Here is a 10,706-nt window from a genome sequence, read left to right on the forward strand (position 1 = left end):
AAAGCCAGTTTTCCCAGAGACTCAATCATGTTCCTGCTCTCTGGACTCCAGTGTGGATCAGTCTCAGCTCCTCCATCATACTTGATGTTCTTCAGTTTGGACTGAACCACCAGGAAGTGGATGTACATCTCAGTCAGGGTCTTGGGCAGCTCTCCTCTCTCTCTGCTTTTCAACACATGCTCCAGAACTGTAGCAGAGATCCAGCAGAAGACTGGGATGTGGCACATGATGTGGAGGCTTCGTGATGTCTTGATGTGGGAGATGATGGTGCTGGCCTGCTCCTCATCTCTGAATCTCTTCCTGAAGTACTCCTCCTTCTGTGGGTCAGTGAACCCTCTGACCTCTGTCACCATGCCGACACACTCAGGAGGGATCTGATTGGCTGCTGCAGGTCGTGTGGTTATCCAGAGGCGAGCAGAGGGAAGCAGTTTCCCCCTGATGAGGTTTGTCAGCAGCACATCCACTGAGGTGGACTCTGTAACATCAGTCAGGATCTCAGTGTTGTGGAAGTCCAGAGGAAGTCGACACTCATCCAGACCGTCAAAGATGAACACAACCTGGAACTCTTCAAACCTGCAGATTCCTGCTTCTTTGGTTTCAGTAAAGAAGTGATGAACAAGTTCCACCAAGCTGTACTTTTTCTCTTTCAGCACATTCAGCTCTCTGAAAGTGAATGGAAATGTGAAGTATATGTCCTGGTTGGCTTTGGCTTCAGCCCAGTCCAGAGTGAACTTCTGTGTTAAGACTGTTTTCCCAATGCCAGCCACTCCCTTTGTCATCACTGTTCTGATTGGTTCATCTCTTCCAGATGAGGCTTTAAAGATGTCTTCATGTCTGATTGTTGTTTCTGGTCTGTCTGGTTTCCTGGATGCTGTTTCAATCTGTCTGACCTCATGTTCATCATTGACCTCTGCAGTCCCTCCCTCTGTGATGTAGAGCGGTGTGTAGATCTGATTCAGAAGGGTTGGGTTTCCTGCTTTAGCGATCCCCTCAAACACACACTGGAACTTCTTCTGCAGGTTAGACTTGAGTTTACGTCGACACTTTGCAGCACGAGTTCCTGAATGAACAAACAACAAATGAAATCAGTGAGTGGATCCTACAGAAAGTCTAGAAATCTGAACATGTAAGTGTGTCTGTGTAGTTTTTCCTCCTCCATCAGTTTTATTCAGCTCATCAGTGGAGGACAAACAGCCTCTGATCTGATGCAGATGTGTGCAGCATATTTACAGCAGAGTTTGAAATATAAACCTCTCCCATGTTGCCTCCATTTCCTCTCCATCATGTTAAATCTGTTAAAATCCTCTTACTGCTCTGCAGACGCTCAGCCAGATCCTCCTGCTTCATTCTCCTCAGGAAGTGCACTGTGATCTTCAGAAATGCCTCTCTGCTGCTCCTCCTCTGCTCTTCCTCCTCACCGTCCAACACCTCCTCATCCTCACTCTCTAAGCATTCTGGGTAACCTGGACTCAGACCCCTCTGGACTCTCTTCAGCTCATTCTTCACAAAAGTGACAATGTTCTCCTCCAGCAGCTGGAACAGAAAGATAAAGTGAACATTTCATTTAAACTGGTAGAACACAACATGTGATTCATGTGTCAGTCTGAAGGCCTGCTGGTCTAAACAGAGCAGCATGGACACTGTTAGGACCTGAATGCTACTTTACTATTTCATCTGTGGTTGATGGAGTTAATAGTAAAAGGTGTGTTTGTACATGTACACACCATAAATATGGAGTCCAGCTGTGTTTGATGCTGCTGTGCAGACTGATCACTGGGAACCTCTGAGCTCTGCTGCTGAACTCTGTGGAGAAAACATCACGTTTAAGGACATTTAATGACTCAAATCTGCACTCAGCTTATTAAAGATGTTCTGTCATGATGACTAAATGAACTCCTGTAAATGCTGCTCTGATTACTGGATGTTAAATTCTTACCTTCCATCAGCAGGTTGTCCATCTTTAAACACAGGATTAAAATCCATAGACCAGTCACTCTTCATGGACACACAGCTGGGTTCAGGAGAGTCTGCTCTCTGCTGCTGCATCCTGACACTAATGAAGGAGTGATACGCATGTCGTTAACATCAAAGAAATGCTGACCACCAGTTGAAGTGAAAGAACCAAATGAAAAGAGATTAGTATCTTTTAATATCAGTGTTGACTGTGGTGAAGCCAACGACTATTTTTCACATTGTGAACAATAAAGTTTAATAAAATGAAGAACTGTAGGACTGACCACCAGTTCAAACATCAGAATCAAAGTGAAGAGACAGATTTGGTGTAATGGAGGAGAAAGCAGCCTAAACCCCTAAATTATGAACCGAGCACAAGCAAGGTCCAGACTTTCTCTGTTGTCCATCTTCACCACAGACACACAGGCAGCTCCCAAAACATCACCCTCCCTGCTGAGGTCCTTGTGCATCTTGGTCTCCTTTCTACATGGTTGGTCTCCAAAGTTTCTGTCCTGAGCAGCTCTTCCAGCCTCCAGAGTGGTCCTGTCCATCTGTCCTGCCTTCTTTCTCCTCTTTGTTTTCTCCCTCCTGACCAGCCTGGAGGGACATTTGGGAGTTGTCCCTTGAGGGGTGACTGTCATGATTCCTGTTTAAGCTCTGTTTGTGTTGTCCTGTCTGTTTCTGTCCCTGCCTTCAGTTTCAAACCCACCTGCTCACCTGCTGCCACTGTGTAATTCCCTCATCAGCTCCTCACTACATTTACTGCTCTCACTTATTTTCTTTCATTCTAGACACTAGATTGTGATGCTGTTCCTGTCTGTTCCTGTTCCTCTTGTTACCTGTTCCTGCTGGTTTCAACCTTATTTGAACTGCTTTCCCTTTATGGTCTGTAAGCCTGTCTGTTGGTTTCTGAGCATTAAAGCTGTTTCCATTTAACCTGTCTGTGGTGACTTCAACGTTCATGTCAGCAGCCACTGTGAGACCTGGAAGGGTGTGATTGGGAGGAACGCCCCCCCCGATCTGAACCCGAGCGGTGTTCTGTTATTGGACTTCTGTGCTCGTCACAGGTTGTCCATAACGAACACCATGTTCAAGCATAAGGGGGGGGGGGGGTCCATATGTGCACTTGGCACCAGGACACCCTAGGCCGCAGTTCCATGATTGACTTTGTAGTCGTGTCGTCGGACTTGCGGCCGCATGTCTTGGACACTCGGGTGAAGAGAGGGGCGGAGCTGTCAACTGATCACCACCTGGTGGTGAGTTGGCTCCGATGGTGGGGGAGGATGCCGGTCAGGCCTGGCAGACCCAAACGCATTGTGAGTAGGCTGGCTGGGCACTCCCTCTTAGAGCTGCTCATCAGGAGGAAACTAATCATTCACACACATTCAATGCAGTTTGGACTTGAGGAGCCGGTAATCAAACCACTCTACCTCCTGAGCCACAGCCGCAATGAGGTGACCTTTGATACGACCAATTAAATTAATCAAACACACAATTACTGACTTCAAGAAACAGTTTTACAAAAACAACAGTCAATCACTTTATCCTGTTTATCTAAAGTTTAGTACAATGAATGTCATCGTACCCAAACCCTTTAACAGCCAGGTTCAGGTGTTGGCAGGGTGCTGAACCATAAATGATGAGTCTAATCTTTATATTATATGGAGTACATACTGTATATTACATGTTCATACTCATATAAATCAATTCATCATTATATAAATGAACTCCTGTAAATATTACTCTGATTACTGGATGTTAAATTCTTACCTTCCATCAGCAGGTTGTCCATCTTTAAACACAGGATTAAAATCCATAGACCAGTCACTCTTCATGGACACACAGCTGGGTTCAGGAGAGTCTGCTCTCTGCTGCTGCATCCTGATACTAATGAAGGAGTGATAAAAAGCATGTTGTTAACATCAAAGAAATGCTGACCACCAGTTGAAGTGAAAGAACCAAATGAAAAGAGATTAGTATCTTTTAATATCAGTGTTGACTGTGGTGAAGCCAACGACTATTTTTCACATTGTGAACAATAAAGTTTAATAAAATGAAGAAATGCAGGACTGACCACCAGTTCAAACATCAGAATCAAAGTGAAGAGACAGATTTGGTGTAATGGAGGAGAAAGCAGCCTAAACCCCTAAATTATGAACCGAGGACAAGCAAGGTCCAGACTTTCTCTGTTGTCCATCTTCACCACAGACACACAGGCAGCTCCCAAAACATCACCCTCCCTGCTGAGGTCCTTGTGCATCTTGGTCTCCTTTCTACATGGTTGGTCTCCAAAGTTTCTGTCCTGAGCAGCTCTTCCAGCCTCCAGAGTGGTCCTGTCCATCTGTCCTGCCTTCTTTCTCCTCTTTGTTTTCTCCCTCCAGACCAGCCTGGAGGGACATTTGGGAGCTGTCCCTTGAGGGGCGACTGTCATGATCCCTGTTTAAGCTCTGTTTGTGTTGTCCTGTCTGTTTCTGTCCCTGCCTTCAGTTTCAAACCCACCTGCTCACCTGCTGCCACTGTGTAATTCCCTCATCAGCTCCTCACTACATTTATTGCTCTCACTTATTTTCTTTCATTCTAGACACTAGATTGTGATGCTGTTCCTGTCTGTTCCTGTTCCTCTTGTTACCTGTTTCTGCTGGTTTCAACCTTATTTGAACTGCTTTCCCTTTATGGTCTGTAAGCCTGTCTGTTGGTTTCTGAGCATTAAAGCTGTTTCCATTTAACCTGTCTGTGGTGACTTCAACGTTCATGTCAGCAGCCACTGTGAGACCTGGAAGGGTGTGATTGGGAGGAACGCCCCCCCCCGATCTGAACCCGAGCGGTGTTCTGTTATTGGACTTCTGTGCTCGTCACAGGTTGTCCATAACGAACACCATGTTCAAGCATAAGGGGGGGGGGGTCCATATGTGCACTTGGCACCAGGACACCCTAGGCCACAGTTCCATGATTGACTTTGTAGTCGTGTCGTCGGACTTGCGGCCGCATGTCTTGGACACTCGGGTGAAGAGAGGGGCGGAGCTGTCAACTGATCACCACCTGGTGGTGAGTTGGCTCCGATGGTGGGGGAGGATGCCGGTCAGGCCTGGCAGACCCAAACGCATTGTGAGTAGGCTGGCTGGGCACTCCCTCTTAGAGCTGCTCATCAGGAGGAAACTAATCATTCACACACATTCAATGCAGTTTGGACTTGAGGAGCCGGTAATCAAACCACTCTACCTCCTGAGCCACAGCCGCAATGAGGTGACCTTTGATACGACCAATTAAATTAATCAAACACACAATTACTGACTTCAAGAAACAGTTTTACAAAAACAACAGTCAATCACTTTATCCTGTTTATCTAAAGTTTAGTACAATGAATGTCATCGTACCCAAACCCTTTAACAGCCAGGTTCAGGTGTTGGCAGGGTGCTGAACCATAAATGATGAGTCTAATCTTTATATTATATGGAGTACATACTGTATATTACATGTTCATACTCATATAACTCAATTCATCATTATATAAATGAACTCCTGTAAATATTACTCTGATTACTGGATGTTAAATTCTTACCTTCCATCAGCAGGTTGTCCATCTTTAAACACAGGATTAAAATCCATAGACCAGTCACTCTTCATGGACACACAGCTGGGTTCAGGAGAGTCTGCTCTCTGCTGCTGCATCCTGATACTAATGAAGGAGTGATAAAAAGCATGTTGTTAACATCAAAGAAATGCTGACCACCAGTTGAAGTGAAAGAACCAAATGAAAAGAGATTAGTATCTTTTAATATCAGTGTTGACTGTGGTGAAGCCAACGACTATTTTTCACATTGTGAACAATAAAGTTTAATAAAATGAAGAAATGCAGGACTGACCACCAGTTCAAACATTAGAATCAAAGTGAAGAGACAGATTTGGTGTAATGGAGGAGAAAGCAGCCTAAACCCCTAAATTATGAACCGAGGACAAGCAAGGTCCAGACTTTCTCTGTTGTCCAGCTTCACCACAGACACACAGGCAGCTCCCAAAACATCACCCTCCCTGCTGAGGTCCTTGTGCATCTTGGTCTCCTTTCTACATGGTTGGTCTCCAAAGTTTCTGTCCTGAGCAGCTCTTCCAGCCTCCAGAGTGGTCCTGTCCATCTGTCCTGCCTTCTTTCTCCTCTTTGTTTTCTCTCTCCTGACCAGCCTGTAGGGACATTTGGGAGCTGTCCCTTGAGGGGCGACTGTCATGATCCCTGTTTAAGCTCTGTTTGTGTTGTCCTGTCTGTTTCTGTCCCTGCCTTCAGTTTCAAACCCACCTGCTCACCTGCTGCCACTGTGTAATTCCCTCATCAGCTCCTCACTACATTTATTGCTCTCACTTATTTTCTTTCATTCTAGACACTAGATTGTGATGCTGTTCCTGTCTGTTCCTGTTCCTCTTGTTACCTGTTCCTGCTGGTTTCAACCTTATTTGAACTGCTTTCCCTTTATGGTCTGTAAGCCTGTCTGTTGGTTTCTGAGCATTAAAGCTGTTTCCATTTAACCTGTCTGTGGTGTTTGTGCCTGGTTCACCTGCTCCGCCCCACATAACACAGGAGGTTTATTCAGCCCAAACAGCCAACCAACCATTTTTAACTTCTTACCTTCCATCAGCAGGTTGTCCATCTTTAAACACAAGAGGAGGCTCCAGAGACGCGTCACTCTTCATGGACACACAGTCAGGTTCAGGAGAGTCTGCTCTCTGCTGCTGCATCCTGATACAAACAAACAACAAATCAAAGAGTTTAAAAAGATGAATTTTGAGCAGACTGTCAGCAGCTGAAGTTTTAGAAGCAGAATGAAAATCAGTAAGAAGACAGTGGATGAGAAACGTTCTCCTGTTCATCAAAATGTCATCTGATGAAAGATGCTGTCTCATCTTAGTTGATTAGTTGACTAATCAGTGGTTGAGCTCTTTGTTAACTCACAAAGTTAGTAGTTCATTCTGAGTTATTGTGACTTATTATTCAGTAGTTGAGTGTCAGATGTGACAGTGAGTGTGAATAATGATGGTGGAGTGATGTGAGTGGAGAACAGTGATGGACAGTTAGAGATCCTCATCTCACCTCTGAGCTTTGGTCTGGCTGTCATGTTCCCCACACAGAGAGCTTTTAGAGGGAGGGACTCCCTCCTCTCTGTCCTCACACTGATCCATAGCAGAGAAACACCTTCACACAAACACAACAACATGCTCATTCATTACAACCAGCTGCACATCACACAGGTCTGCACTGCTGTCTAACATCCTGTCATTATTCATTCCACCACCAGATGGAGCCACAGTAACAAACTATTTAAAGACTTTCACTAAGCTTTAATGTTTAATAACTTAGTTTCTGAATGTTCCACTGACTTTTCATTTGCCTGATTAAATAACTGAATATCATTAATCATACTTTATATTATTATATGGCTTTTATTACCTGTTCATTATTAACCGTCCCACCTGTGAAACAAACTCTTTCTGTTGGACTGTGGACTGTTGTAACTGTGGATTAATTATTATAATAACTGTCATAATGTTTGTCAGGTTCAAAGTGAATGACAGAGGTAATAGACTGTACTTTACTTATATAGTGATTTTCTAGTCGTTAGTACCACTCAAAGCGTTTTTACACGACATGTATCATTCACTAATTCACATATTCACACACTGATGAGAGGAGCTAACACACAGGGAGCTGCTCATCAGGAGGAAACTAATCAGTCACACACATTCAATGCAGTTTGGACTGGAGGAGCCGGTAATCGAACCGCTCTACCTCCTGAGCCACAGCCGCAATGAGGTGACCTTTGATACGACCAATTAAATGAGTCAAAAACACAATTACTGACTTCAAGAAACAGTTTTACAAAAACAACAGTCAATCACTTTAGCCTGTTTATCTAAAGTTTAGTACAATGAATGTCATCGTACCCAAACCCTTTAACAGCCAGGTTCAGGTGTTGGCAGGGTGCTGAACCATAAAAGATGAGTCTAATCTTTATATTATATGGAGTAAATACTGTATATTACATGTTCATACTCATACAACTCATTTCATCATTATATATATTTATCACTATAACTACCATCTCTACTGTTATCAGATCATTTTAACAGCTGCTGACACAAACATGATGAAAACTGTCGGCTACGTTTCCTTTAGATGCTGAAAATCATCTGAATGAAGCTGATGAGTGAAGGTGAAATATATCAGCAGCTTCAACCAGCCAGCGATAGCGCCATCAACATTTAAACAAGCAGAAGAAGAAGAAACATGTAACTCACAGCAGGAGGTTTTTAAGGTCTGTTGGTTCACAAACAGTCTCATCTCTCTGTGTTCATCTTTAATCTGAAGTCTTCTTTAAGGAAATCTGATCACAGAACAGCAGCTCTGAACTTTGGAACAACTGAAGTCAAATATTAACAGACAGTATAAATCTATATCAGCTGAATCATAAAGTCTAATCATAGTTTTATTATTTGTGTCTTTTATATTCCAACAACACAAAAAGTGGGAAGATGGCAGACTGGAAGATATATTTAATATGAAAGTGTCCTTAATATATCAAACATATGGCCCTTCTGTTAAATGCTGTCTCCCTGGAAGGTAAAGCTTTCTGTCAGGTTTTAATAGCAGAAGTAAAGAGCACTGTTCAAACTACCACCACTGTTATCTCTGTGTGAGTTCAAGTTGTATTTCTCATTTCAAAACTGTAACTAATTTATTATGTAAATACATTTTAAAATGTCACTTTAGTTCTAATGTGTGTTTGATTATTGTTATTTCACTTTGTACTTTGTGTGCTTGTGTTTGTTAATAAAACTGATTCTGACTGAATGACATACACTGCTCCAAAAAAATAAGGGAACACTTAAAGATCACAGTTTAACACCAAGTTACACTGGAGTTCAATAAATTGCTGAGTTGATTAAAAAACACTTTCTCAACGATCTTGGCTATAAAAGGAAGATTTGAGGTCTGTAGTTGGTTAACATGGAAGCATCCAGCGTTCTCTATTTTAACCCTCCTGTCGTCCTCAGGTCAAGGAAGGAAGTTAGGAAGAAGAAGAAAGAAGGAAGGAAAGAAGGGAGGAAGAAGGAAGGAAAGGAGGGAGGAGGAAGGAAGGGAGAAAGAAGGAAGGAAAGGAGGAAGGAAGGAAGGAAGGAAAGTAGGGAGGGAAGGAAGGTGGGAGGGAGGAAAGAAGGAAGGAGGGAGGGAGGAAAGAAGGACAGAAGAAGTTAAAGCCTTTACCATCCTAGTGTTCCTAAAGCCTTTACCATCCTAGTGTTCCTCCATGATGTTAAAGCCTTTACCATCCTAGTGATCCTCCATGATGTTAAAGCCTTTACCATCCTAGTGATCCTCCATGATGTTAAAGCCTTTACCATCCTAGTGTTCCTCCATGATGTTAAAGCCTTTACCATCCTAGTGATCCTCCATGATGTAAAAGCCTTTACCATCCTAGTGATCCTCCATGATGTTAAAGCCTTTACCATCCTAGTGTTCCTCCATGATGTTAAAGCCTTTACCATCCTAGTGTTCCTAAAGCCTTTACCATCCTAGTGTTCCTCCATGATGTTAAAACCTTTACCATCCTAGTGTTCCTCCATGATGTTAAAGCCTTTACCATCCTAGTGTTCCTCCATGATGTTAAAGCCTTTACCATCATAGTGTTCCTCCATGATGTTAAAGCCTTTACCATCCTAGTGTTCCTCCATGATGTTAAAGCCTTTACCATCCTAGTGTTCCTAGTCAGCCATGTTTCACTAAGAAGTAAAGAGTCTAGATCATAGGTCGTAATGACGTCATTAACTAGCAGTGATTTGTTGGCTAGTGATCTGATATTGAGTAGAGCTAACCTTGTGGAGATAACAGGAGACACTGGTATATTTAGAGGTTGACATGCTATACTTAATAAATTAGCAGATTTAATTGAACCCTTTTTATTTCTCACCAGTTTAACCATTCTTCTGTTACCCGTCATCACAGGGATTGAGAAAGCTACCTGAACTCCATAGGGCCCTGACTCTTCCTGGGGGAGAACATTATTGGTATAAGTATTGCAGCCTGGACCCGGCACATATCAGTCAGACTCACAGATGATCTGAGTCAAAGGAGGTGGGGGGGCTCGGTGACTTTTGGGTGATGGTGTTTTCCAGCATGGTGGAATGGGAGGGGTTGCACGAAGAGGGAGGTTGAGGGGAGAAAAAAGGGATTTTGGCGTGGTGTGAGTTGGATTCCAACATTGAGAAGGTCATTCATCCAGAAGTGGGGAGTCCTGACTGAGTGGAGAGAATGAAAGGCTGGATGGGGTCCTGGTGGGTGAAAGTTGGGAGTCTCCTGGTGGGGGTTAGGGTTAGGGTGTTGGGTTGGTGGGGATGTTGGGATGTTGGCCCTGCCTGATTATTTTAAAAGCTTTGATCAACTTGGCTGTGAGGATGTTTATCCAGTAACTCCACCTTCATGTGTAGAGAAACATGAGGAGAGAAGAAGCTGCTCATTCTCCCTCGTCAGTCCTGCTGTCTGTGTTCATTTGATCTGAAGACGCTGTCACATCCTCATAACTTCAGAGCAGAGGTTAACTCGGATCGGGCCGACCGAAATTACCCGGCCCCGACCCGAGACCCACATGGGTCCCGGTCCATTTTTTCTGTAGTCAACTAGGGTCCGGGTCAGATTGGATTTTACAACCTCGGGTCCCGGATCTGTAAAACCGAGAAAACCCGAGAGACTCCGAGTACGGGTCTGACTCGGG

This window comes from Scomber japonicus, chromosome 1, assembly GCF_027409825.1.
Source record: "Scomber japonicus isolate fScoJap1 chromosome 1, fScoJap1.pri, whole genome shotgun sequence".
Taxonomy (NCBI): domain Eukaryota; kingdom Metazoa; phylum Chordata; class Actinopteri; order Scombriformes; family Scombridae; genus Scomber; species Scomber japonicus.